The 26,922-nt window shown below is 37.8% G+C and overlaps 1 long non-coding RNA gene across 1 annotated transcript in view; it reads right to left on the reverse strand.

Annotated features, from left to right (window-relative positions):
- Window positions 1–316: 316 nt before the first annotated feature.
- The window catches only part of LOC122483252, a 45,008-nt gene continuing 18,402 nt past the window's right edge, over window positions 317–26,922 (reverse strand). Inside the window, exons 2-4 of the long non-coding RNA XR_006297365.1 lie at window positions 13,451–13,551; window positions 8,689–8,782; window positions 317–826 (exon numbers count right to left, since the gene is read on the reverse strand). This is a non-coding gene — a long non-coding RNA (uncharacterized LOC122483252). The remainder of the gene's footprint in view (window positions 827–8,688; window positions 8,783–13,450; window positions 13,552–26,922) is intronic.

The following is a 26,922-nucleotide window of genomic DNA, read 5'->3' on the forward strand; positions in this document are numbered from 1 at the left end:
ACTATGAGAAATGAATTTCTGTTAGCAGCCTGATTGGACTAAGAATGTTTTGTACCTGCTATGACCGTGATGCTTTATAGACACAATCTCAATCTAATCAGCAACCCTATAAGGCAGGTATTATACACAGTTTTCTTACAATGACAAAACGAGGCTGAGAAGGGGTTAAGTATCTCCTCCAAGGTCACAAGAGCTAAAAGTAGACCTACATCCAAACCTAGGTCCAATTGGTTTCAAAGCTTATGCTTATGCACTGTACAATGCTGCCTTCTGGTAGTATTTTCATAGCAATACAAATAAATAAGAAAAATTAGTTCACATAAAAAAATTTTTTTAATGGAAACTCAGTGTGGTGTCATAAAACAAAACATTGGGCCAGGTGATAGAACACTGTATGACTTCAGCCAAGACACTCCATCTCAAAATCATAAAAGCAGACTGTAAATGCCTCAAAACGCATCTTGAAAATCACTTACCGCTTCTCAGTCTTCTCCCTTTGCAGAAGAGGAATTTGAGGCCTAGTCACAAACTTGCCTACAGTCACACAAGAGTACAATTTAGGTTTATCAAAGCAATCTAGGAGTCCTTCCACACTGTGTTTTGTCTCTCCTCCCTAGGCCTTGGTTTCCTCATTTTTAAAGCAAACCTCCAAGACTGTGTTCTCTTAGTTTAGGGTGTTATAGACTGACTGGGTGGCTTAAACAACGAACATTTATTTCTCACTGTCCTGGAGACTAGAAGTCCAAGATCAAGGCCCGATCTACTGTCCGGTGAGGGAACTCTTCCTGTTTGCAAATGACTGTTTTCTTCTTGTATCCTCACACAGCTGAAAGAGAGAGAGAGAGAGATCATCTCTCTTTTTACTTTGCTTCTTGTTTTTTTTTTTTTTCTTTTTTTAATTTGAATATAGTTGACACATAATGTTACATTAGTTTCAGGTATACAACATAGTGATTTAACAAGTTTATACATTATGCTATGCTCACTGCAAGTGTAGCTACCATCTGTCACCATACAAAGGAATTATAATACCATTGACTACATTCCCTATGCTGTACCTTTTATTGCCATGAGTTGCTCATTCCATAACTGGAAGCCTGTATCTCCCACTCCTTTTCATCCATTTTGATCATTCCCCCACCCTGCTCCCCTATGATGACCATCAGTTTGTTCTTGTGTTTCTTCTTGTAAGGGTACTAATCTCATTCACAAGGGCTCCATGCTCAAGATTTAATTCACTCCCAGTTACTGCCCCACCTCACAAAGATCAAGGATTTCACATATGAATTTTACAGGGACACAAACATTCAGTCCATAACATGTGGGTCTACTTAGACTGTGCTATACAAATGTAGAGGATTTTATTATGATTTCATAGTGCATACCTATAAAGCAAGAAGTCTCAAAGGTACTATGAAAGACCAGACAGCCTCTGGCCTATGGGTGGGTGGGGCAGAGAAAGAAGAGAGAGAAGAGGAGGGAAAAAGGGGTCCTAGAGAGAAACCTGTCCTTAGGTCTGCCTTAGATCCCAATAATATGCATGAGTGAGTTTCTGTTGTTTATAACAAAAACAAACAAAAAAAACACAACTAACTAGAAAATAGAGAAAAATCTTTATCTAAATTAACTCTTTCCAGAGCATCAAAAGATACTCTGGTATAGTGTATACAGGTAGAAACACCCAAATGGTAGCATTCTGAAAAAAGTTACATAATTCACCAAAAAAAGAGCATTTAATCCTGGGCCTCTCCTCAGACCTTCAATCTCACTCTTCCACCAAAATAACTATTATTAATGTAACAAGGCAAAAATGGCCAGCATGTGAGGTTTGGCTCAGTAAAGCAATGATGCAACAGCCTTCCTTCCTCCTTACTGCATTTGGCTCATGTGTTTCCCGCAGGTACATTTTTTGGCCTAGATCATCAGGGGAGTGTTTTGCTTAGCAACTGATAGGCTTTCATTGAAATACCTCTCCACTTAGAGGGAAAAGACTTGCCTATGTCACCTTAGAAGTTAATATATTAGCAGCTAAAGGGTATGAACAATGTTTCCCAAAATATTTTCCTTGGGACCCTATCCCTGTGAGATGCCATGTGACAAAAGTTTCCAAGATCAAGTAGTTTGAGAAATGCTGACTTCTGTTATCACTTCTTAAAGAGTCATTAATGTACACGAACGTGTTAAAAGTCTTCTTTGCGGCTCTTCCTCTATACCAGATTTCTCAATTCAAAGTGCCTCAGGGCTTGGCTTTGGGTCTTAGAATCCCTACATTCTCCCTAGGTGATCTCTCCAGTTCCATGACTTTAAATACCATCTCTATGCCAGTGATTTCCCAATTTATATCACAAACCTTTCTCCTAAGCTCCAGACTCATAGATATGTAAGATATGTCTACTTGATAGTGCTTCTTATATGTGTAATTGGTATCTTGAACTTAATGTGGATAAAACGATCTCTTGATTTCCTTCACCCCTGTAAGCCTTTGCTTCCCTAGTCTCTCCCTGCTCTGTCAATAATACCACCATGTAGTTAACTGCCCAAGCCCCAAAACTAGAAGTCATCACTGTCTTCTCTCTGGTCTCCAATTTCCCACATTAACCCATCAGGAAGTGCTGTTGTCTCCACTCCTGAAAAACATGCTGAAGCCATCCACATCTATCTGCTCTGCCAACCCCATCATCGTCTCCCAGGTGAACTACTGTGAGAGGCTCCTAATTGGTCTCCACTTGTAATCTTGGCCTTTAAATTCCATTCGCTATGCAACAGCCAAGGAGATTTCTTTTTCAAATTGTATTATGACAGTGTGCTAAGGCTTAAGACCCTTCATCTTGCTTTCCATAGCACCAATGATCAAATCTTCCTTCTTACCATGGCCTGTAAGATCATACCTTCTCACATGCATACAGTTTCCCATACAGTTTCTCAGTTCCAGCCACAGAGGCTCTTTTTCTTCCTCCAATATGCCGAACTTTCTCTTGCCTTGAGTCTTGTGGACTCATTGTTCCCTCTGCCTGCTGGGTTTCCCCACTTCCAGCTCTTCCCTATAATATCACCCCCTAATGTCTTCAGAGTCCTTACCATTATTTGAAAATCTTATTTGCTTGCCTGTTCATTCACTTTTCTTGGTGAACCCTACCTAGAAGGTGAATTCTATGAAGGCAGGGCCAGGATTTTATACGTTCTGCTCATTCTTCATTAGTATTTTCTCAGTGCCTGGATCAGTGCCTGGCACATAATAGGTGCTCATGAAGAATTGGCTGACTGTGACATGTAGAAAAATGAACCTGGACCACTTTCTTACACCAAACACAAAAATAACCTCAAAATGGATGAAAGACCTCAATGTAAGACAGGAAGCCATCAAAATCCTTGAGGAGAAAGCAGGCAAAAACCTCTTTGACCTTGGCCGCAGCAACTTCTTACTCAACATGTCTCCAGAGGCAAGAGAAACAAAAACAAAAATGAATACTGGGACCTCATCAAAATAAAAAGCTTCTGCACAGAAAAAAAAAAAAAAAACCCAAAAAACAAAAACAAAAACGAAAACAAAAAACAATCCACAAAACTAAAAGGCAACCAACAGAATGGGAGAAGATATTTGCAAACGACATATCAGATAAAGGGTTAGTATCCAAAATCTATAAAGAAGTTATCAAACTCAACACCCAAAAAACAAATAAACTAGTGAAGAAATGGGCACAAGACATGAATAGACACTTCTCCAAACAAGATATCCACTCTGGATATCTGGATATCCAGCCACTCTGGAAAACAGTATGGAGGTTCCTCAAAAAATTAAAAATAGAACTACCCTATGGCCCAGCAATTGCACTACTAGGTATTTATCCAACGGATACAGGTATTCTATTTCGAAGGGGCACATGCACCCCCATGTTCATAGCAGCACTATCAACAATAGCCAAAGTATGGAAAGAGCCCAAATGTCCATTGATGGATGAATGGATAAAAAAGATGTGCTATATCTATACAATGGAGTATTACTCAGCAATAAAAAAGAATGAAATCTTGCCATTTGCAACTATGTGGATGGAACTGGAGGGTATTATGCTAAGTGAAATTAGTCAGTCAGAGAAAGACAAATATCATGTGACTTCACTTATATGAGGACTTTAAGATATAAAACAGATGAACATAAGGGAAGGGAAGCAAAAATAATATAAAAACAGGGAGGGGGGCAAAAACATAAAAGACTTAAATATGGAGAACAAACAGAGGATACTAGAGGAATTGTGGGAGGCAGGGTGGGCTAAATGGGTAAGGGGCATTAAGGAATCTACTCCTGAAATCATTGTTGCACTATATGCTAACTAACTTGAATGTAAATTTAAAAAATAAAAAAAGACACACACACACACACACACACACAAAGAATTGGCTGACTGCATGAAATGATTTGAGAAATTATGTATTGGAGAAAACTGAAACTTAGTTTAACCCAACATTCTTCAAATTTATTTGAGCTCAGAATGCTATCTGCTATTGTCAAGAATATTCATTATTCCAGGAACTATTTCCTAGAATGTACATTTCCTAGAATGTACTTTTTTTAAAATGCTTATTTAATATCAATATTGAGAAGAGTTAATGTTTGAGCCCCTGTGAATCTTCAACATTAAAACTTGAAAATCTCTTGTAAGCAGGCATTTTGGCAGGTCTTTGGGAGTCCAGGATATTTTATTAGGAGAATGATAGTTTAAAATTTTTTTTATACATTTATTTATTTTTGAGAGACAGAGAGAGATAGAGCACAAGTGGGGGAGGGGCAAAGAGAGAAGGAGACACAGAATCCGAAGCAGGCTCCAGGCTCTGAGCTGTCAGCACTGAGCCCGATGCGGGGCTCGAACCCACAAACTGTGAGATCATGACCTGAGCTGAAGTCGGATGCTCAACCGACTGAGCCACCCAGGCACCCCAGGAGAATCATAGTTTTAAAAGTAAGTTACTGGGTATTTTTTTCTTTGAGATACGGGTTAAGAAAACCAAGCAAGCAGCTCAAGATTATAGGGTTCAGGGATAGATGAAGTGTTGAAGGTAGGAGAGAAGGAGTCCAGACAGGATACAGCAAAATAAGGGATGTGGTTGACTAAGGGGTAAGTGAGATTGAGGCCCAGTAAAACTTTCCTACTTCTAATAGAATTTTTAGAAACAGAAACCTGCAGTTGGAAACTTGGCTATTTTTATATGGTGTATGTTTTATGTAATTATTTGTTTTCTGCTTCCCTCATGTTTAGTAAAGCTGTTCTTGAAAATACCAGCCTGTCTTAGTTATGCCAAGGGAAAACATTTTTGTCCACATTGAAAATTTTAAAGGGGAACCACACAGCTTTGGGTGAGGCATGACCAGGTGATGTGGTGACATAGAGAATCTGGAAAACAGAAACCCAAAGTAAAGATGAAAGTCAAGCACAGAGTCAGGGGAAGTAGTGTGGCCCTTTCTAACCTAGAAACACTCTTTGAAGAGTCTGATTTGGTTGAGCTCTCATTTGTTTAAACTTTGGAGGATATGTGCTGAGTCCTAATTAAACAAGGCTAATTTTTTTTACAAAGCCACACACATGCAATATTAAGCTATAGAAGAAATTGTATAGTTGCATAAAAAGCCTTAGATGGAATTAGATGAGGAGAACTTGAGAAGTCCTCAGTGATTTGGGATGTATGCAAAGAATATATGAGAAGTTCTGTGCATATAGCAGAGTGCTCTCAGTTTGGACTTCAGTATTTCTCAGTCTCACTAAGATTGAGAGCTGGAGTTTGTCTTTGGGGCAGGCTCTTGGAGAGCTCAATGGGGGAACATTTTTTAGTCATAAAGATGAATGAAACCCAGGGGAATAGCCTATATATAAAGGCTTAAGATTGGAGGAGTTGGGTACTGTGCTGAGTAAGATAAATGGCTGGTTCTATAGCAGAGAGATTGCAATCCTGAAGGGATACTTACAGTATTTGTGGTTGTTCTTTATTAGGTAGGACCTGGTCTTAGGGACTGTATTAGTTAGGGTTCTCCAGAGAAACAGAACAAATAATGTTCATGTTGGGGGGGGGGGTAGGGGGAGGAGGGATGTACATTCTGTAGAGCCAGTGTCCCAGTTTGAGTCTCACACTGGAAGCTGCTGTAGAACTAGGAAGAGCTGATGTCCCAGTTTGCAGGTTGTCAGGTAGGAGAATTCTTTCTTATTTGGTGAAGGGTTAGCCTTGTGTTCTAGTCAGGCTCTCAATGATTGGGTGAGGCCCACTCACATTATGGGGAGCAATACGCTTTATCTACTGATTTAAATGTTTATATCATCCAAAAATACCCCCACAGAAACACTCAGAATGTTTAATCAAATATATGAGTACCCTGTGGCCCAGTCAAGTTGACACATAAAATTAACCATCACAGGGAGTAAGAGTGCACAATCAGATTTCCATCCAGTATGGTGAACTGGCCACAGAAATATGGTAGCAGTTTGGACAGAAGGATAGAGAGAATCAGACTCTGTACCAGGCATAGTCAATAGCTTCTATGACAATGACACTTAAGATGTAGCTTAAGTTTTTATTTTCTACGCTGTATTTCCCATGTGTTATCTTTAAACCTTAGTGTTATGGGATGAATTGTGTCCTAAAACAGATATGTAGGAGTCCTAACGTCTAGTACCTCAGTGTGTCACCTTATTTGGAGATAGGATCTTTATAGAGGCAACCAAGTTACAATGGTAACATCGTTACATCGTTAGGGTGAGCCCAAATCCAACATGATTGGTGTCCTTATAAGAGAGGCAATTTGGACACAGAGACATGCATAAAAAGAAGACAATGCTAAGAGACACAGGAAGAACACAGCCATCTATAAGTCAAGGATCTGCAACAGATCCTCCTCTCACTGCTCTCAGAAGGAATGACCCTGTCAACACCTTGATTTCAGATTTTTAGTTTCCAGAACTTTGAGACAATAAACTCTTGGTGGTTAAGCCACTCAGGTTGTGGTCCTTTGTTATGCCAGCCCTAGGAAACCAACACACTTAAAAAAGTCTACTGCAGATAATATCTTGTGTTAACAATACTTGGAAGAATGGAGACAGGAGTTGATGTACATGTAAAGAATAAAGCTCCAGGGATGGGGCAGCAGCATGGAGAAGTTATGAGATGGCACAGGCAATTAGGGAAGAAGCCTGGAGTGGCGAGCAGTGAGCAGAGTCTCAAATGAGGTGTTTAGGATGATATACTTTGCATATGAAATAATATGGTAAGTAAGGGTAGCTATCGTTATAACTGTTCACAATAGCATCACCAAAAAAATCTACTGACTATCTACTGGAAAAACTACTAATATGACTAGTTCATACTGATCATTCCTGTGTTTGATCAGCTGAGAAGCTTTAATGGAGTTTATATTAACTTTAAAATGTTAAAAGTTAAAAGGTTTGAATTAGCATTGACAGTGTTGAAAAGTAAAGGGTATATATTAACTGTGACAACGTTAAAAATTAAAGGGATAATCTTTGATGACATCTGCAATGACTGAGGCACAGACATCTTGAGAGAGGACATATGGGAGCTGCAGTGATGACAGCATCATGCACTGCAAATGTGTCTCCTTGTCTGAACTACCAGACAACCATTCGGCACATTGTTTCCTGCAGTATACCTTCTACTGAAATGTTGCCTTGATATAGATCAGGAGCACCATAAGTCAAATTAGTGGAAAAAGGAAGGATGAATGAAGGAAGTTAGGGAAGGCAGGAAGGCAGGAAGGCAGGAAGGCAGGAAGGGAGGAAGGGAGGAAGGAAGAGAGGTGAGAAATATAGGACTTTTTCCTATCCCACAGCCTAGTTCCTACCCATTTGAAACAATCAGATTTGGTTTCAGATAATGCTAGGTATTTGTCTAAAGCATATCTTTGAGATATTTGACAAACGTTGTGATTAAGTTTTAATGTGGGATAAAAAATGTAATTTAATAGTAATCTGCAAAAACTAATGCTTCTTCAGTGTACTCATTTCATGGTTTACTTCTAAAATCTTTGAAGCAGCATCTAATTTCAGAAAATAATGAAGATTCTTTGTTGATCTAGAACTAGGTAGAAGGGAAAGAAATCCAATGACAGTATCTTGACATTTTTAATACAGAGTAATACTAATATTCTAACAGCTATTCCTTTATTCTAAGGATTTCCATTTTAAAGGTTTGCTGTTATTAATTTTCCTTGGCTAGATCCTTATTAATTACAATTTTTTAGGACCACATGCATTACTTGAATTCTATTAAATACCTTATGATTTCCCACATATCTTAGTTTGGAATCTGTCTCTTTTAATAGACAGAAATTACCTTCTCCCAGAAGAGTGATACAGTAACAATGTCCAAACAGTCTAAATGAATGTCATTGTCCTTCTTCCTTATTGATGAATAACTGCTAATGCTTTTAGTCCCAAGTATAGCTAAGAAAGAAATTGATAATGCATAACTGAGTATAGCTTTCCTGGGGCATGGAAGGAAGGGGCAGTGGTGTGGATTGAGTGTCCTTTTACTTTAAAGATTTGTTAATATATGTGCAGGAAAAACAGTTGATATATTTTCTTAAGGAAATGTTTGAAAGATTTTTCCTGGCCTCGGATGGCCCATACATACGATATACTGTCTTTTTGTCTCTAAATATTCTGCAAAAGCCTCCGATATCCACTTTACCTGTGAAGTCATGGAGCAGAAGGTCTAAACCAGTTCTGATATAATGTTTCTTCCAGGAAAATCCCAGGACTTTTGGAGGTGCTTGTTTCTGGTTCTATTTCAAAATATGAAGTATTGGGTAGACTTTATACAAGTGGACATGATTACGCAGCCCTGTTCCACATCATTAGAGAGAGTAAATGCCTCCGCCAAAATTCTGCCAACACTGTTTCTAGCCAGACATCCATTAGTAAACATTGTAGTCTTAAAATATTGGTCCACTTCTGTGGCTTGTCTGCATAATGGAAACTAGGTCCAGATTTTTGAAAGTATCAACATGAATAAGCATAGAAATGCTACTCTCCAAGAGTTGTAGTTAGAAATCTGAGGCATCCAGAGTAGAATTTTGGTAAAGACCTGTTTAATTTCTTATTTTTTAATTTAAAATATTTTCTTTTTTTATAAAATGTTTTAATGTTTATTTATTTTTGAGAGGGAGAGAGACAGGGGAGGGGCAGAAAGAGGGAGAACACAGAATCCAAAGCAGGCTCCAGGCTCTGAGCTGTCAGCACTGAGACCGGCATGGGGCTTGAACCCATGAACCACGACATCATGACCTGAGTAGAAGTAGGATGCTTAACTGACTGAGCCACCCTGGTGCCCCTATATTTAAAATATTCTTAATTGAAAATAGAAAATTATTTCTTGTTTTGTGATAATGCCAGTTAAGGAGGGAATTCCTTAGCTCTAACTTCGTCTTACTCAATATTGCCGCTTTACTCTCTTTATAGAGATCAGCATAATTTGAAATACCTTTCTTCATCCTAAGTAGTTGATCATTCCAAAGTAGGTATTCCTAACAAATTTAGAAGCCTTAGTTGAAACGTACATTATAAATATAGTATTTAACACATTCTTTACAAAAATTTTTTAAAGTTTTTTTTTTTGAGAGAATGCAAGTGGGGGAGGGGCAGAGAGAGGGAGACAGAGGATCTGAAGCAGGTTCTGCACTGACAGCAGCAAGCCTGATGTGGGGCTTGAACTCATGAACCATGAGATCATGACCTGAGCAAAGTTGGACACTCAACCAACTGAGCCACCCAGGTGCCCCTAACACATTCTTAAAAATGACCATCCTTTCAGTTAGCATACACATCACGGTTTTAAAAACATGTCACCCTATGTTCTCTCTTTTGATCCTTGGTGACCCTGTGAGGTGGAAAGGGAATGCAATGTCTGCCTTGTACAAGTGAGAAAACAAGCTCAGAGAAATAAAGAACTCAGCCAAGATGACACACAGTCCTCAGGCTGCTTTCAAGGTTAGCCTGAAGGTCTGTGATAGCATTTTCCTAGTATTCCTTGTTGAAGAAGGAAAAACTGCCAGTTAGGTGGAAGGGTTACAAATTACAAACTCTGTAACCTGCATGCAAGTCCTTTGGTTTCATCTGGTTCTAGGTTCCCCATGGTTGCTAGAACCCAGTAGTGATCACTTCCTTTATAACATGTGTATAATGAAAGGTGTTTAACCTTAAAAGATTTACTTACCACCTGCAAGTAGTAAGAAATCACAGTCTTATCAGAAAGCCAATGTGATAAGTTTTGAGGCTATTTCATAAATCTTAACATGGTTACAAAATAAACTACATTGATTTCTCAAATGAGGAACAATAAATACACAGGGATGGTAAATTGCAAAGGTCACCTTAGAAGCAATGACATACTTGGTAGGCATTTGTAAATAATTAAGATCTTGAACTTTCTGAGTCTCCTTCCCTGGAAGAAACCTGTGAACCTCCACATGTTCTTTTTTACAATCATTACAACACCCCCACTGAGAGCTGCCTAGACAGGAATTATCATTCCCTATTACCTATGGAAAAGCCAAGGGTACAGAGATCAGTGGACTGATTAGGTCACATAGTGAATCATCAGGAGAGAATAACCCCAGGGCTTATTTCTTGATGATTTAAATGACTGCTTGAGATAATCAAAGGGAAATATTTGGAGAATGAGGACATTTACGACATGCTTATCAAATATGCAGGTGACAAGGACTCAGTGTTATTCCTCACTCTGCTTCTAACTAGTTATGAAATTTGGACAAGTTACTTAACCAGACCAGGCCTCAGTATCATACTAGAGAAAGGAAAACAGTTGCACTAGATTAGGAGTTTTCAACTTCATTCTTCTTAAAGGAAAGTCTTAATGATTTAAACATTCATTCAAAGTACATTGTAATGTTATAAAATTAACTGATAAAAACTGAGGAGCATACAATCCTACTTCCTGCTTGGTTTTTCCCACTTCCTACAGGATTCCTTGGATACAGTCTAAAAACCACAGTATTAGGCAATCTGAAAGCTACTTTCTGTTCTAAAATTCAATGTGGGGCGCCTGGGTGGCTCAGTTGGTTAAGTGTCTGACTTCAACTCAGGTCATGATCTCGCATTTGTGGGTTTGAGACCCACGTCTGGCTCTGTGTTGACAGCTCTGAGCCTGGAGCCTGCTTTGGATTCTATGTCTCCCTTTCTCTCTGCCTGTCCCCTCACCTCAAAAATAAATAAACATTAAAAAAAAATTAAAAAGTAAATAAAATTCAATGTTTTTATGATTGGAAGCAAATGGCTTTCTAATTTGCTACCTGCTCCCATCCTTTACATCATCTTGTGATATAGAAAAACCCAGACTTGAAGTCAGAGGACCTGGGTGTGGATCCCTGCTCCACTCACCAATTATCTATGTCACTTGAATCAAGTTGCTTCACCTCTCTAAGCCTCTGTTTCCTCATCGACGAAGTAAAAATAGTAACCTTTTATAAGTAACAGTGTTTTGTAAATAGTAAAAGATTAAATAAATGTATAGTGCTGTTACTATTTTTTTTAGCTATTTTATTCTTTTTAATGTTTATTTATTTGCTTTTGAGTGACAGAGAGAGAGAGCGCGCGCGCGCGCACACACACACACACACACACACACACACACACACGCGAGCACAAATGGGGGAGGGGCAGAGAAAGAAGAAGACACAGAATCTGAAGCAGGCTCCAGGCTCTGAGCTGTCAGCACAGAGCCCAAGGCAGGGCTCAAAGCCACAAACTGCGGGATCATGACCTGAGCCTAGACTGGAACCTTACCAACTGAGCCACCCAGGCGCCCCTAGTGTTGTTACTATTATCATCTGTGCACAATATCCTTCCATGGGGACATGGTTTTATCTTTAGAATGATGCAGAGTACCAACATGGGTTGAGCTGCTCTTTAGCAAGCTTGCCTGAGAGCAGGGGTGGTGTCTATCATATTTGGGCTTCATCTTCTCTGTGAGCCGAAAGCCAAGTCAATAAAGAGGGTGTGAGACATCAACATAGCAAATGATTCAACCAAGGAGGCACCATCTTTAAGTCTAAAGGAAAGAACTGTCCCCATAATCTGACCTTGATTAACAGTGATCTTGGCTATATTCTCCCTCTGCACAAAGCCATAACCCGTTAATAATTGCTGTCATTCAGTGAGTGCTTACTACGTGCTAAACACTGTTTTCGACACAAATTATCTCCCTTAATCTTCACAAGAACCCTCTGTAAAGATGTTATCCCTATTTTATAGTGAGAGATAACCTACAAAATAGGAGATTCCTATAGGATTCCTATAGGAATAATATCCTATTTTGTAGCTTAGAAAGGCTAATTTACTCAGGTTCATATAAATGGCAAGTGGCAGAGCCTGAACTGTGAATTCAAAACTCTGAACTGCTCACCTCTGCATCTCCCAGTTGGAAGAAAAGTTTTTTCTCACTCTGCACAGGGCCAAAAGCCTCTATTCCTCTTTATCTTTGCAGTGCCTTAGTCAGTACCATCTCTTCATTTTTATTATTGTTTTCATTCCTCCATTCAAAAGTGCTCCATTCATCTTCATAAAACTCAAAGGTGAAAAGCACCGATTAGTCATTGATGTCTCCCCTTGTCTCCTGCTTGTCCTTTCTAGTATGTTTTCTGCCTGGGAGTTAGGGAATGGAGCCACATCCCTTTCCTTGGGGAGTTGATCCCATAACTAATTCATTTCTGTCAGGAAGATTTTCCTCTTAAGCTCATCCTCTTCAATTCTGCATTCTACCCAATTCTTTCTCTCTGTGGGTTGCACACTTCAGCTCTTCAGATCACATTGTCTAAGCCTGCCCAGGTTCTCAGCAGTGATTTTGCTGAACTGCCTCTTTCCATCACACTATGGTCAGAGTATCTTTCTTATTAGCACCTGGAAGATGCTTTCCCCAGTGGACGGTGGGAGAGGTGAGCTTCAAGGGATGTTGGGAAAGAAAGGGAGGAGGAAGAGGCGTGAGCATGAAACTTGAAACCTGCTTAGTCAGCAAACCTTGGATTCAGTTCAGCTTGGACATTTAGGTGCCCCCTCCGCTGGCAGCAGAGGCATTTACTGTCCAGTGAGGCATGATTCTGTTAGGATGCTGTGCCAGGCTCTAAACTTGGGCTAGGAATCACAGAAATAAATGGAGTGCATCATCAGAAGAAGACTGAGAGGTACAGTGGACAGCATGTTAACTTTGGGATTTGAAAAATCTAGTTTAAGTTATTGCTCTACTTTTTACATAGCTATGGGGAAATAATACCCACCTAAATTGTTTCTATAAAGACTATAGACAATGACCTGGTACACAGTAGGCATTCAATCAATGAGAACTCTTATTTTTCAAAGCCCTAATTCTAAACAACTTGTCATAGCCACATCCTCATAACTTTGTGTCTTGTTTGGAGTGTGTAGGCAATTATCCTTACCTCTTATTCTTCCATTTTTACTGTGCTGCAAATCAGTTTAGAGCATCCTCATATTCAGGTTTCAACTCCAGCATCAGCAATTCCACACAGTTCACCACTGCCTAAAAAGCAGAACTCAGGTATTAGCTGTCAGATTCAAAACAACATAAAGTTTGCTTTTCAATTTTCACATTGATGTGAACCTTACCATTGACATGTGAAATAGATTTGGATACTAATCTATTTGCCATCTTTGTTAGGAGCTTTGCATGTATTTTGACAATTTCTCACTTATATTAAGGAACCATTCCACGTGCATGGGTATTGGCAGTAGTATCTTTTTTTAAATGTTTATTTATTTTTGAGGGGGAGGAGGGGCAGAGAGAGAGGGGGGGAGGGTACAGAGGATCTGAAGCAGGTTCTGTGCTGACAGCAGAGATCCCAATGTGGGGCTCAAACTCACGAACCATGAGATCATGACCTGGACCCAAGTTGAACCCTTAACTGATTGAACTACCCAGGTGTCCCTTGGCAATAGTATCTTAATATGCAAACAGAATATTTCACTAAACACTCTTTTCAAATGAATGCACATGACCGTTCTCAGCCAAAGGAAACAACTTCTTAGGCAACTGAAATCTACTCATTTAACAAATATTTATTGAGAATCTGCAATGTATAAATGACCTTGTAGGTGCTGGGATACATTGGTTGACATGGCAGATGTGGGTCATTGAAATAATTCCTCTCTCATAGATCTTACATTCCAGTGAGAAACACACAATAAATAAGAAAACATAAATAAAGAAAATTAATGTGAGAAAATGATGACTGCAATGAAGAAAGCAAAACAAAGTGATATAATAGTGATTAAAGAGGCTATTTTGTTTATTTATACATTTTTACCTTAATTTACAAAGCAAAGTAATAGATGCACATAGTGAAAAAAAAAAAAACAAATTATCTCCCCCCAAATCTAATGAATAGGGAGAAGAAAGGTGGGAAGGCTTTTCTGAGGAGCTAATAACTGAGCTGAGACATGAATTAGGAGGAGACAGCTAATAAGAAGGCCTGTGAAGAGCATATCAGGAAAAGGAATCCAAGTGCAAAGGAGCTTTGTCCATGGAAAAGAGGAAATGACAATGTAGTTGGGGTAAATTGAACAAAGGGGTGAGAGATAGGAGATGAGATTGTAGATGTAGGCAGAGGCCAGACCATATAGGATTTTATGGGGTGTGGCAAGACCATTGATTATGTTCAAGTTACAGTGGGAGGCTATGGACAAAGTTGGATTAAGCCAGGAAGAGATATGGACTGATTTGTTTAAAAAAAAAAGTTTTTTTTAACATTTATTTATTTTTGAGAGAGGGAGAGAGAGACAGAGTGTGAGCGGATGAGGGGCAGAGAGGGAGACACAGAATCTGAAGCAGACGCTAGGCTCCAGGCTCTGAGCTGTCAGTACCGAGTCCAACGCGGGGCTCAAACTCACAAACCGGGAGATCATGATGTGAGACAAAGTTGGAAGCTTAACCGACTGAGCCACCCAGGCACCCCTGGACTGATTTGTTTTTCTAAAAGATGATTCCATCTTCTGGCTAGAGGACGGAGTATAGAGGGAACAGCAGTGAAAATGAGAGGCTTTTATAGTAGTTCAGATGAGTGATGACTGTGGCTTAGAGCAGGATAATAGTAGTAATGATGGGGAAATTCAAGATTTCCTTCAGAATAATTTGTTTAGAATTTCCAGAATTTGTTGATAAATTGGATTTGGGGAGTGAGGTAAAGCAGAAACTAGAATAAGTCCTAGGTTTGGACTTGAAATTTTGGGCATATGATGGTGCCATTTACTGAGATAGGAAAGATTGGAGGTTGAACGTGTTTTGGGGAATTGGTTTTGATTTGGGAAAGTTAAGTATGGTAGACTTATGAGATAGTCAAATGGAAATGTCTAAAAGGACAACTTCTTTGGCTATTACCAGATGCTTCCATTGTCCTCTCTCACAACACACAGCCATCTTGTTGGCTAGGTTAGAGATCTTTAAGAAAGAGGCCAGACACCCATACCAGTCCCAGATACCTCTGTCATCAACTTGCAATTTTCCCTAGGAGTTAATGCAGCGGCTTAGGGGACCATCAGGGGGTATTCCTTGGACACCTATACTACATTCTAATATGTGTCTGAATAGCTGTGGTTGGTAAAGGAAGTAGTTTCCCAGAACAGAGTTATATTTGGCCAAAAAAAACATTTCCAACTACATTTTCCACTTGGCATACAGATAGAATAGGGCATGGCATGAAAAAATAATACAATCTGGTTTGAAAATGTTTCTTATGCATTGACACACTAAAGAGAAAAGGGTTTACTTTTCTTCTCCCTCAGATTCTGGTTGGAATTTATAGTTTATAGTTCTTAAATTTATAGTTCTTAAAATTGGAAAGATCTCAAAGAACAATGGAGTTAGCTCCTGATCTCAGGCATGCAAGGTATCAAGGCAGTCAATTCCTAGAAGAATCACTACTACTTACTTTATTATTATCACTACTAAATTCAGTGGTGATTTACTAATCATTACTTTAAAAAAGTTTTTTTTAATGTTTGTTTATTTTTGAGACAGAGACAGACAGATCATGCACACAGGAGGGGCAGGAAGAGAGGGAGACACAGAATTTGAAGCAGGCTCCAGGCTCCTAGCTGTCAGCACAGAGCCCAACTCGGGGCTCAAACCCACAAACTGCAAGATCGTGACCTGAGCCAAAGTCAGACGCCCAACAGACTGAGCCACCCAGGCGCCCCTACTTTTTTTTTTAATTTAGGTTCCAGTTGGTTAAAATAGTGTAGTAATAATTTCAGGAATAGAATTTAGTGATTCGTCACTTACATAGAACACCCAGTGCTCATCCCAACAAGTGCCCTCCTTAGTGCCCATTTGCCCATTTATCCCATCCCCCCACCCAACACCCCACAAGCAACCATCAATTTGTTCTCTGTATTTAAGAGTCTCGTATGGTTTGTCTCCCTCTCTGTTTTTATCTTATTTATACTTCCCTTCCCCTATGTTCATCTGTTTTGTTTCTTAAATTCCACATATGAATGAAATCATATGATATTTGTCTTTCTCTGACATATTTCGCTTAACATAATACACTCTAGTTCCATCCACGTTGTTGCAAATGGTAAGATTTCATTCTTTTTGATAGTCAATCATTACTCTATTTTTGTAAGAGAGCTTACTGCCTTTGAGAAATAGGCCTTTTCTTCAACAACTTTATACATTTAGGTCTTCAAAACCTATTTTCAGCTAAGAAATTAAGTGTAAATAAAATAAATTCAATATGGACAAAACATAAAAATAATTCATAATCACTAGGATGCTTCCTTATATGCAAAATGTTCTTTGAAACTAAAAAACCATCCTTCCAGGCACCTCCCCACACTCCCACCCACCCTTCCTGGCTTTTGCCCTAGTGGCTAAACATCTCCACTGGGATATCATTTTGCTCTTCTAACACAAAGTTCTTAATTTCTGACTTGTCCCATCTATATAAGAAGGATAGGGCTTAATATGGTTTGATGTTGCTTTATAGCAGGCCCTCTGAGCTTATCAGATTCTTTTACAATGGCCATCTCATTATACAGACTCATTCCCATAAATGTCTTCTTACTGGTTGATGGGTCTGTTACTTTTTTGAAAGCTCCTCTGAGCTAAGTTCATTACTACACTGAGTTCTCCCTTAAACTATAGCTGCCCCCCTCCCAAGTCTATTTTCAAGGTCATCTCCCCTAACTTAAAGCAGAAATACTGTGACACATTGAGACAAAGAAACCAAGGAAGTAGAATTTTTGAAAGCCTAGGAAGTAGCCACATCTTATAACAAAACTGAAAGGTAATCACCATTGTCTACATTCAGACCACTACCACAAACCAAAAATGGGAGGGGCATTAATTTCAATAACAGTTTGCTGACAGAGTCTACCATTTCTTGTCATGCTATTTGTCCCATTTCTACATCAAAGGCCCAAAGGTTTTGTTTGCTGGGCCTTTCAAGGTAACATTAGAGCTGTATTCTGTACAAAAACTAGTTCACCTCAGCTTGTGTTCTCTGAAAAAGTTAGCTCAACTCAGGTCAACTATTTCTTGCACTTGTACAAGATAACCTGATTCTTAAGTAGGCTTGCTTATGGAGAGAGACTTTGGAGAATCTTCCTTCTCAGCAGCACTAATGTAAAATAAAGGTTGGAGGTATAGACTGTACATAACTTTTGCCTTAGGTCCTTCAGTCAGGATTAAGAGTTGCACCCACAAGAAAAGAATGGTCTCCTTATAGTTTAACTTGCCAACTTCAGAGAAATAATATACCAGATTCCCTTACATACCATGACCTATTTACTTCTTCCTCTACTTCCTCAACCAAAAGGAACTCTACACTTCCTAACAAAATAACATCTATCTTAACACTAATATAGAAATCAACTATATTTTTTAATTTATTTTATGACCATTTACTCCCTTTGGTCTTCCCCTGGGACATGATTCTTTTTAACAATTTTACATTTCAACTGGAGAATGTAATTTTATTTTTTTTAATTATTTTTATTTTTATGTTTGTTTATTTATTTATTTACTTTAGTTTGAGAGAGAGAGAGAGAGAGAGGACGGGGGGAGAGGGGCAGAGGGAGAGGAGAGAATCTTAAGCAGGCTCCATTGCTCAGTGTGGAGCCCGCTGCATGGCTCAATCCCATGACCCTAGGATCATGACCTGAGCCAAAACCAAGTTGGACGCTCAACAGACTGAGCCACCCAGACACCGAGAATATAATTTTTAATAATTGGAAACAATTTATAACAATTTTAAACAATTCCTAACAATTTTACGTTTCAACTAGAGAACTTAAGGTGGATTTAACTTTTTAACTTAGTGTGCATATTCAATAATCTCTTGAAAAGCTTAAGGACACTTACTGGAATTCTGTTTTCTTTTTCCCTCTCCTCCTTTTTTGTCTTTTCTAAGATGCAAGATTTGGCAATGTGCAGACAAAAATACATACTGATTTGGCATAGGTTTGGGAGCCAGATAGACCTGGCTTTGTGAATTTGGTCTAATTATTCAATTTTTCTTTTGATCTAGTTATTCAGCATTTCAAAATTTGATCAGAGAAATGGATATCTTATGGAATGCCATGAAGATCAAAAGAGATGTGGATCAGCCCAGTGCCTGATGGATTGATTATACAAGTAAGGTTTGATTGATTATAAAGTTTGTATGTTCCAAGTTCCTATGGGGTCTTGGAGTTGGATACTAGTTCACAGAAATGACTGTTTCTCAATTTTCCATGATAATAAGAATTTCTTATGGTATTGGTTAAAAATATAATTTCCCCGGTCTCATTCCAGACTCAATGAATCAGAAACTCCAAGTCTTGGGAGTCAAGGAATTGTATTTTTTACAAACATTCCTTGTGATTCATATTATCAGAAAAGTTATAGGAACACTGATACAGACTTTCAGTGTCATGTTCTATAATTACAAGCAAAATTTGACATAAAATAACATTATTTTAATAATTTGATTTTTTAATGTGTGGAGCTTATGTTCTTAGTTAAATTACACAGTTTAATATTTTAACTGAAATTTACATCAAATATTTAAATTTCTAGTCCATGTGTCTTTTTCTCTGTAGTTTCCACAAAACAGTCAAACTTCATTCTCATTAGTGAACAAAGATGATACTGCTTTTGGTTTTAACTAATTTTAAGCACTTTGGTAATGTACAGCAGTACATAAATATTTATAATACTATTAAGTGTTAATAATAATAATAATAATAATAATAATGGTCTACACCCACAAGACTTGACTTGTGAATTAGCCAACTAGCTGCATTTTAATATGCTTTTAGAAAATCTAAGCTTCATAGAGGCAAAGCTTGAAATATTATGCATAAAAACAGCATATTCTTTCTCGCTTGAACTCAGATTATTTTTATTCTTTCTTTCTTTTTTTAGATGGGCCTCTAGCTAAATGCACATTTTAGGTTATGTTTTGCAACGTATTTTTAAGTATTTGGCATCCAGATACACATTTAATATTTCATTCAAAGATGATATTGTGGATGGTGATTATTACCTCGCTGTGTTGTATGTGGCAGGGACCCAGAGGAGTGAGAAAATGAGGAGGAAAGGGTGGGAGAAAGGTTGGATAAATCAATGTAACAGCAGCAGTTCTTTCCAAATGAATGACTATTCAACAAGGAATATTTACTGAGCTCCTACTAGGAGCCAGCTACCATCCTAATTCCTGAACACAGCTACTAACTGCTCTGTTGGCTCCTTGTTCTCAGTTTTGCCTCTGAGCCCTGTGATCAGCTAGAGACATGGAAATTGTTGGTGACCAGTTGACACTTTCTTAACAAGAAAAGACTCAGGCTGTTCTTGGTTACCCTAGGCCACAGCTACCACACAGTGGTTGACACTCTATTTCAGAATTGCCTGTAAGTCTTCTATTTTAGGTCTATGCCTACCTAATATGAATACAAAACAAAAAAATGCTCATGGTTTGTCTTGCTCTCATCCACTGCTTAGTTTGAGATGACACTAACTAGAATCTAGATTATGCCATCATGTATTTGTTTATAAGTTGCTTTCACATGATTCTTTAGTTGTTTCCTATTAAATTTATCTTTTTTCTTTAGCTAGTGCCTTCCTACAATTGTTTTCCTATAACATAGTTCTTATGATAAAACTATATATGTGGAAGATCCTCAGATATTGTTCGCAATGAGTAAATACAGACAAACATTATTTCATTAGCTGTACTAGAGGAGCTTGCTGGTGACCATTTATCTTCATTTAATGTACAGTAAGTGATAATGATGAAAATTAATTTTTTTAATGTTTATTTTTGAGAGAGAGAGACAGAGTACAGGTGGGCAAGGGGCAGAGAAAGAGGGAGACACAGAATCTGAAGCAGGCTCCAGGCTCTGTGCTGTTAGCACTCTGTTAGCACAGAGCCTGACACAGGGCTCGAACCCACAAACCATGAGATCAGGACCTGAGTTGGAGTCAGACACTTAACCAACTGAGCCACTCAGGCACCCCAAAAATTTCTATAATTTAAGAAGATCTGACATGCAGTGTTTTTGGAAAGTCTGAAACGATTAGCCATATGAAAGTCTAAACATGGTCACTAACAATGATCAATTATACTCTCAATAATTTGGATTAGGACATTATTTTCCTCATTCCAGGAAAATTAGAAAATACAGAAAGTATACGTAAGAGCTTGAAGTAAACAATTTCAGTTACATTTATTTTTATTTTATATCTTTTATATCAAGTACATCTATGCTATATAACTGTCATGAACTTGTTTATATTGTCTTTGGAATTATTCTTTCTTTTCCATTGTTCACATTTTGATATGTAGTCTTCCAAACTTGCTTTTTATGCATCTATTTTTTCCATAAAAATATGTGTATACTTACTTTTATTGTAATAAGCATTATATACCTTTTTATAAAGATGCTCATTTTTGATTGGATGGCTGATGAGGGCAAGGGGTGGAAATGGGGGCAACATCCACAGATAGACAACACTTAATTAGAAACTTGGAATTATTCTCCAGTTTCATAAATAAGATGTCTTTGCTTTCTGCTCTGATTTAAATCTATTTCAGGGGATAGATCATATCATTTACATCAGTGTTGGTCAGACTTTAGAATACTTCATAATTATCTGAAAGCTTTTTTAAAAAATGTGTACCCTCTCCTCCCCCCCCCCCCCAGCCTCACCCTCAGAGATTCTGATTTAACATGTAACCAGGCATTTGTCAGTTTTAACCAGCATTTAATGCAACTTCTCATTTTCATCTTAATTTCCCTTTAGAGGAATCTCCCTTTGGAAGATTAGTCTGAAGAAGTGTCACCTGGGCTTGGTGACACTCCATCATTTGGTGACTCTACTTCAGAAATTTCAGTCTATAGCAGTAAAACAACACCAAAGTTAGAACTGGAAATCATTACAGTGTCAGCATGATGACTACATTGCTCCTGTGGTGTTATTTTTTTTGTGGTTCCTCTAAAGCTTCCTCGGTTCCAATCTCTGGTCAATTATGTGAATCCCTGATATCCTTTCAGTCAGTTCCTTCTTTGTCTAAGGTAGCAAGAATTTGTTTTTGTTGCTTGCAATGGGGAACTAAACCAATAAAGAAAATCTATACTACTGGGGTCTAGGAACTCACATTTTTAGCAAATTCTCCAGGTAATTCTGATGGAGGTAGGTCCTCAAACTACACTTTGAGAAACATTGTTCTATTTTTTTAGTATTCCACATAGCTCTTCATATCATGGTATTCATGTAGAACGTAGCCAATAAATGCATCCTAGATGAACAAATGGATAAATGGATGGATAGATGATGGATTCTTTGTAAAGATGCCTGTCCTCAGATCTACTAGTGCTAAACTTTGGACAAATAAATGTAGGTTGATTGGTGTTGTTCCCTGAAGTTTTCTTGTTAGGTATATGTGCTGATTTTACTTTGATGTAGTTGAAAACCACAAAGCAGTTTAGAGAAGACAATGAGCAGGAATGCAGAAAAAATTCAACCTAAAATCTTACTAGTAATGAAGAAATGAGATTTTATAAAGTATGCCCATAGTTTTTTTGTTTGTTTTTTTTCTTTCTGGATGGTGGCATAGATCTTTGAAATCTTGTGTATTTTTTCATTATTTTAAATACTAAATAAAAATAATAAGCACATGAAGACAGGAAGACAGCTAATTGAAATCTCTTTTTCTTGCTTAAATAGGTTGAAAAGTATGTCAGTAGGTAATGGAATTTTTCATGAATTTGACCTTGATGGCAACTTCCTCAAAGTTGGAGCAAAGGCCATGCTATGTATGCTTAGTTTGTAGGACTTTTCCATTCATGATTTCCTCAGTCTTCTAGGAAGTCCTTACTAGTATTAGTGAAAGATTTTTGTAAGCATTTTCTTTCATACAAGGATAGAACCCTCTTATTACTCTTAGGTCCTCAAGAAATGTGAATAAGTACTTGTGCACCCCAAAGACCTAGGCTTAGTTTACATTAATATATCTTTGGATCAATTTGGCTATAGTTCCTCACTACTAATTTCTCATGGGTTTTGTTTTGTTTTGTTTTGTTTTGTTTTGTTTTGAGAGACAGTGTAAGTTGGTGGTAAAAACACTGGCCTAAGAACTTGGACACAGAGTTTCGAATCCTGGTGCTGCAATAATCTGACTGCAATTATGGATTTATTTGTCTGACTTCTCCCACTACTTGGACAGAGATCATGTTTTATTTGTCTTCCTATCAATACCACCTGGCACATGGTTAGTGCTTAGCTAATGTTTACTTAATGAAGCTTGAATGAATTCCTAAACTTGGGCAGCTCACAGCCTTTTTGGATTTCAGACCCATCATTTATAAAATAGGTTGGTTGTTCTCTAACATGATTTCCAGATCAGACTTTCTGTGATTCTATGATCTGTGTACACTGAAGCCAACCTCCATACACAGTCTCACTTGTCTGGGGGCATTGAGAAATGGCATTGCATTACTTACTTTGTTATAAGTGGCTTCTTAATCTCTGAGTCACTCTTACTGAAAATGGTTTCAAAGAGACTGCAGTGTTGCTGTATATTTAGTGGAGAACAAACTGGAGAAGTGCCCATTCAATATTTACTTTTATAGTTTCGGCAGAGTGCTCTGATCCATGAAGACTGTTGAGATATTTCACACAGCGTCCATCTCAACTAGTTTGGTACTTACATGATTAGACTGACATGGCTACATTTCAACAAATTTGTTGGTCAGCTAACAAGAGTTCAAATGTCACATCTATCCATCCATAACATACTACAGCTTTTCTCTACTCCTTTACAGTAGAGTGAATTTTGCTTGAAGAATCATAGAAACATCAGGGCTGGAATCATAACATCAATATTATAGAAAGTCAGAGTAGGAGGATCTAAGGTTTGTTGTAAGGGACCTTAGGAGCTGGTTGAGTGGGGTATAGTGTGTATCTTTGTGGGGGAGGTCTAATTAGGCAGGACTCTGAATTCTCTTCATCCCAGCTTCAACCATCTCAACTAAGAGCAACCCTACTTTTGTTCATTATGCTGATCTTCCGAATAAAAATGTTCTGCTGCTAAATAAAATTCTGACCTGTCAGTCTAGTCCAACTCATCATTTTTAGATAAAGGGGCTCAGGTGGATAAAGGATTTGCTCTTGAGAGAGGCCACTAGAAGATGTAGACCGGCTCTTAATTTTCAAAACAGATTTCAGGAAAAGAAATATCATAAGTAGAAGGTACAGGTGGCAAAATCTGAAGGAAGAGAATGCTTAATTTTTGTAGTTTACAAAGCACTAATACATACATGTCATTTGATTTTCACAACACACTTGTGAGGCAAGTATTACAGGTATTATTAACCCTAATTTACAGATGAGGAAACTGACACTGGGGAAGGTCAAGTGGCATGCACAGGGCCATAAGTGTGAGAGCCTGGCCTAGAGCTCAAGTCTTCTGATCTTGAACTCAATACTTTTTGTATTACACCACACTGCAGACTGAAGAAAGACACATGACAAATAAATGTGTCAACATATCTTAGAGACAAGAATCAGTAGTGGGTAGAGGACTCACACATTCTGGTGCCTGAGGATATGATTTGGCAATTGTGTGCATTTCCCTAAAGTCATCCTATGCTGTCTTTGCTCATAGTCTGAATCATGCACATTGTTCCCATTGGCGGAACATTTGAGCATACTTTTCCATGTGCTATTTTAGCAACATCAATTTGCTAATTATGAAGACAAAATTATCTTATTAGATCATAAGGAAACCTGCCTTTTGGTTTTGTCAAGCTTTTGTTACTGCTGGCTAAAAATCTTTTGGTATTCCTTGTAAGAATTTACTTAGCCAAATGTTTAATGTGCACCCAGGTAAGTTTTCTTTTGTGTTAAAGCCCAATTTTATCTTCAATTTCTTTTTCTTCCCATCTTCTATTCTTTATCTCACAATAATTATTCACTATTGAGAATGCATACCTTTTCAAGGGTAAAAAGAAAACTTTAAAAGAAATGAATTTAAGCCTTATAATATAGGACTCGATATATAACCATACGTTGAAACATTTGAGAGATTAGATTATAAAAATGAAGGAAGATTTGAAAGAAAAACTAGTCTTTCTGGGAAAACAGCTGTGCAGTACTTTTCAATGTGACATATAAAGCAGGTTGAAGTTTGAGGTTAAAAGTCACATTTGGCTAGTTTACATTTCTTGGTACTCTAGGAAAAGGTTCTAGAGCCCTAAAGGTATATAATTAATGAACTGTGTAAAGTGCAGGAGAATCATTTAAATCAATTTCATAGAACAAAATCCAGTGTATTTAATTAGGCCAGCTTGGAAAATATAAGCATGTTATTTGAGAAATTGCTACTACATTCATATGCTAGGATAAATTAATAAGTTCCGTCTTCTTATAGAATTGTTTAGGTGTCTGGCTTCTATGGGCCAGATGGAAATGGGATAATATTTGGTATCAGGAGTAGAAAAAGATGATCATGGAGATAAAGTCACATCCTTCTTTTTACTTTGCCCATGATAAAACAACATATGAGGACTTTAATACAGCCTCTTTGTTGGGATTAGGTAGAGAGGTGAAAAAGACAGAAAGCTGCAAATAACAGTGGCTTAAATGAGATATAAATTCATTTCTCTCTTACATAAGTGAAGTCTGGAAGTAAACAGTCCAGGGTTGGTAGGGCATATTTATAATCATCAAGGACACAGACTCTCTTTTACCCTGTTGCTCTGCTACCCTCAGTATGTAGCTTGTACCTAGTGGCCCAAAATTATTGCTGGAGTTTCAGTCATCACATTTTTTTTTTCAGCCCAACTGAAGAAAATAGACATGAAGAAGGCTACATGATCTCCCTTTGAACTCCTCTTATCTCCCAATCTGGACTAAAGCATAAATAAATAGCTGATGCTTCTGGTCTAGTAGAAGAGAGACAAACTTGAAGGAATTCATTTTTTTCCCTTACAATTTGCTAGGCAATGTATTTTAAGATGTTACTCAGTACTAGATGTGGTTGCTCCTTGTGGAACACCAAAAGAACTGAAACTCAGGATAAAAATCCATAGCATCATCATTGTATCCCTAAATATACAAACCTAAGTTTAAATGTTATTGAAAATGGTGGGTGGGCCAAACAACCATATTCCAGACTGGTATGAACCCTGTGTGGCCCATGAGAATTTTCTGGAAAACAATAAAAAGCCCCATGCAGTTCAAATCTAAATAAGGAAAACATCTTCAAATATTCTGTAACTTATTTTCTAGCAAGGATCAGGGAAGTAATAGTGCCATCCAGATAAATCTGAATAAACTGAGTCCTCATTTCAAAAAGATTCATGGAAGAATCAAAGTCAAGCTCCATATGCCATGGTTAAAAATGTCAAAACAAGATCTAAGGGTACAGAGATGACTAAACTTTAAAAAAATATTAATCATGTAAAATTTTGTTATATGAAGTAGAGGGAGCACTGTAGTTGTCTCAATGAATCTATTTTACGCTGTCAATTAACAAAATATGATGTTAACTTCCTTAGCCTGTTTTTGGCCCCAGATTAATCATTACTGGTTTGACAAGCATTTATTGAGTGTCTACAGTGTTCCAGGCATTGTGCTAAGAGCTAAATAAAACAACCTGTGTCCTCAAAGAGCTCAAAGTTTGGTGGTGGCAAGTTATTTATAATTTCCATTCCTACCGATAACATTACCACTGTATGATCTTAGAATTTAGAATTTGCGATTAAGAGACATGGTTTGGTCCACTAAGAACAAACTGAAAAGAGCTTAGGTTTAGTACTCAGAAAACATCCATTTGAAGTTTAGCACCGTTGCTTATTATTTGTGTCCTTGAACAGATTACTGAACCTTTCTTAATTTCTTCCTTGAAAACTGAAAATAATGTTTATCTCTGAGGACTGTTCTGAGGATTAAATGATACAATGTAAATGTTGTGCTTGGCCACAAAAGGCATCCAAAAGCTGGTTGTTGTTGTTGTTGTTGTTTTTAAATTAATTATTGTACTTTTTCCAAGAGTGAATTGGTTCTACACAATGATTTGGAGGGTGCGCATAGTTGATATATGTCTTTGTCTAGCTTACATATGCTAGCCTACATATGCTAGCCTATGTAGCACACATTTAAGAGTAATATGAGTAATTTTATATTGCAAAATATCTTTTATATTTACTTTACATTTAAAAAAATTATTTATTTATTTTGTGAGAGCAAAAGAGAAAGAGCATGAGTTGGGGAGGGGGAGAGAGGGAGACAGAGAATCCAAAGCAGGCTCCATGCTGTCAAGCCCGATGCAGGGCTCTATCTCATGAACTGTGAGATCATGACCTGAGCTTAAATCAAGCTTAAATCAAGAGTTGGATGCTCAATCAACTG

The sequence above is a fragment of the Prionailurus bengalensis genome, chromosome D1 (genome assembly GCF_016509475.1).
Source record: "Prionailurus bengalensis isolate Pbe53 chromosome D1, Fcat_Pben_1.1_paternal_pri, whole genome shotgun sequence".
In the NCBI taxonomy this organism is placed as follows: domain Eukaryota; kingdom Metazoa; phylum Chordata; class Mammalia; order Carnivora; family Felidae; genus Prionailurus; species Prionailurus bengalensis.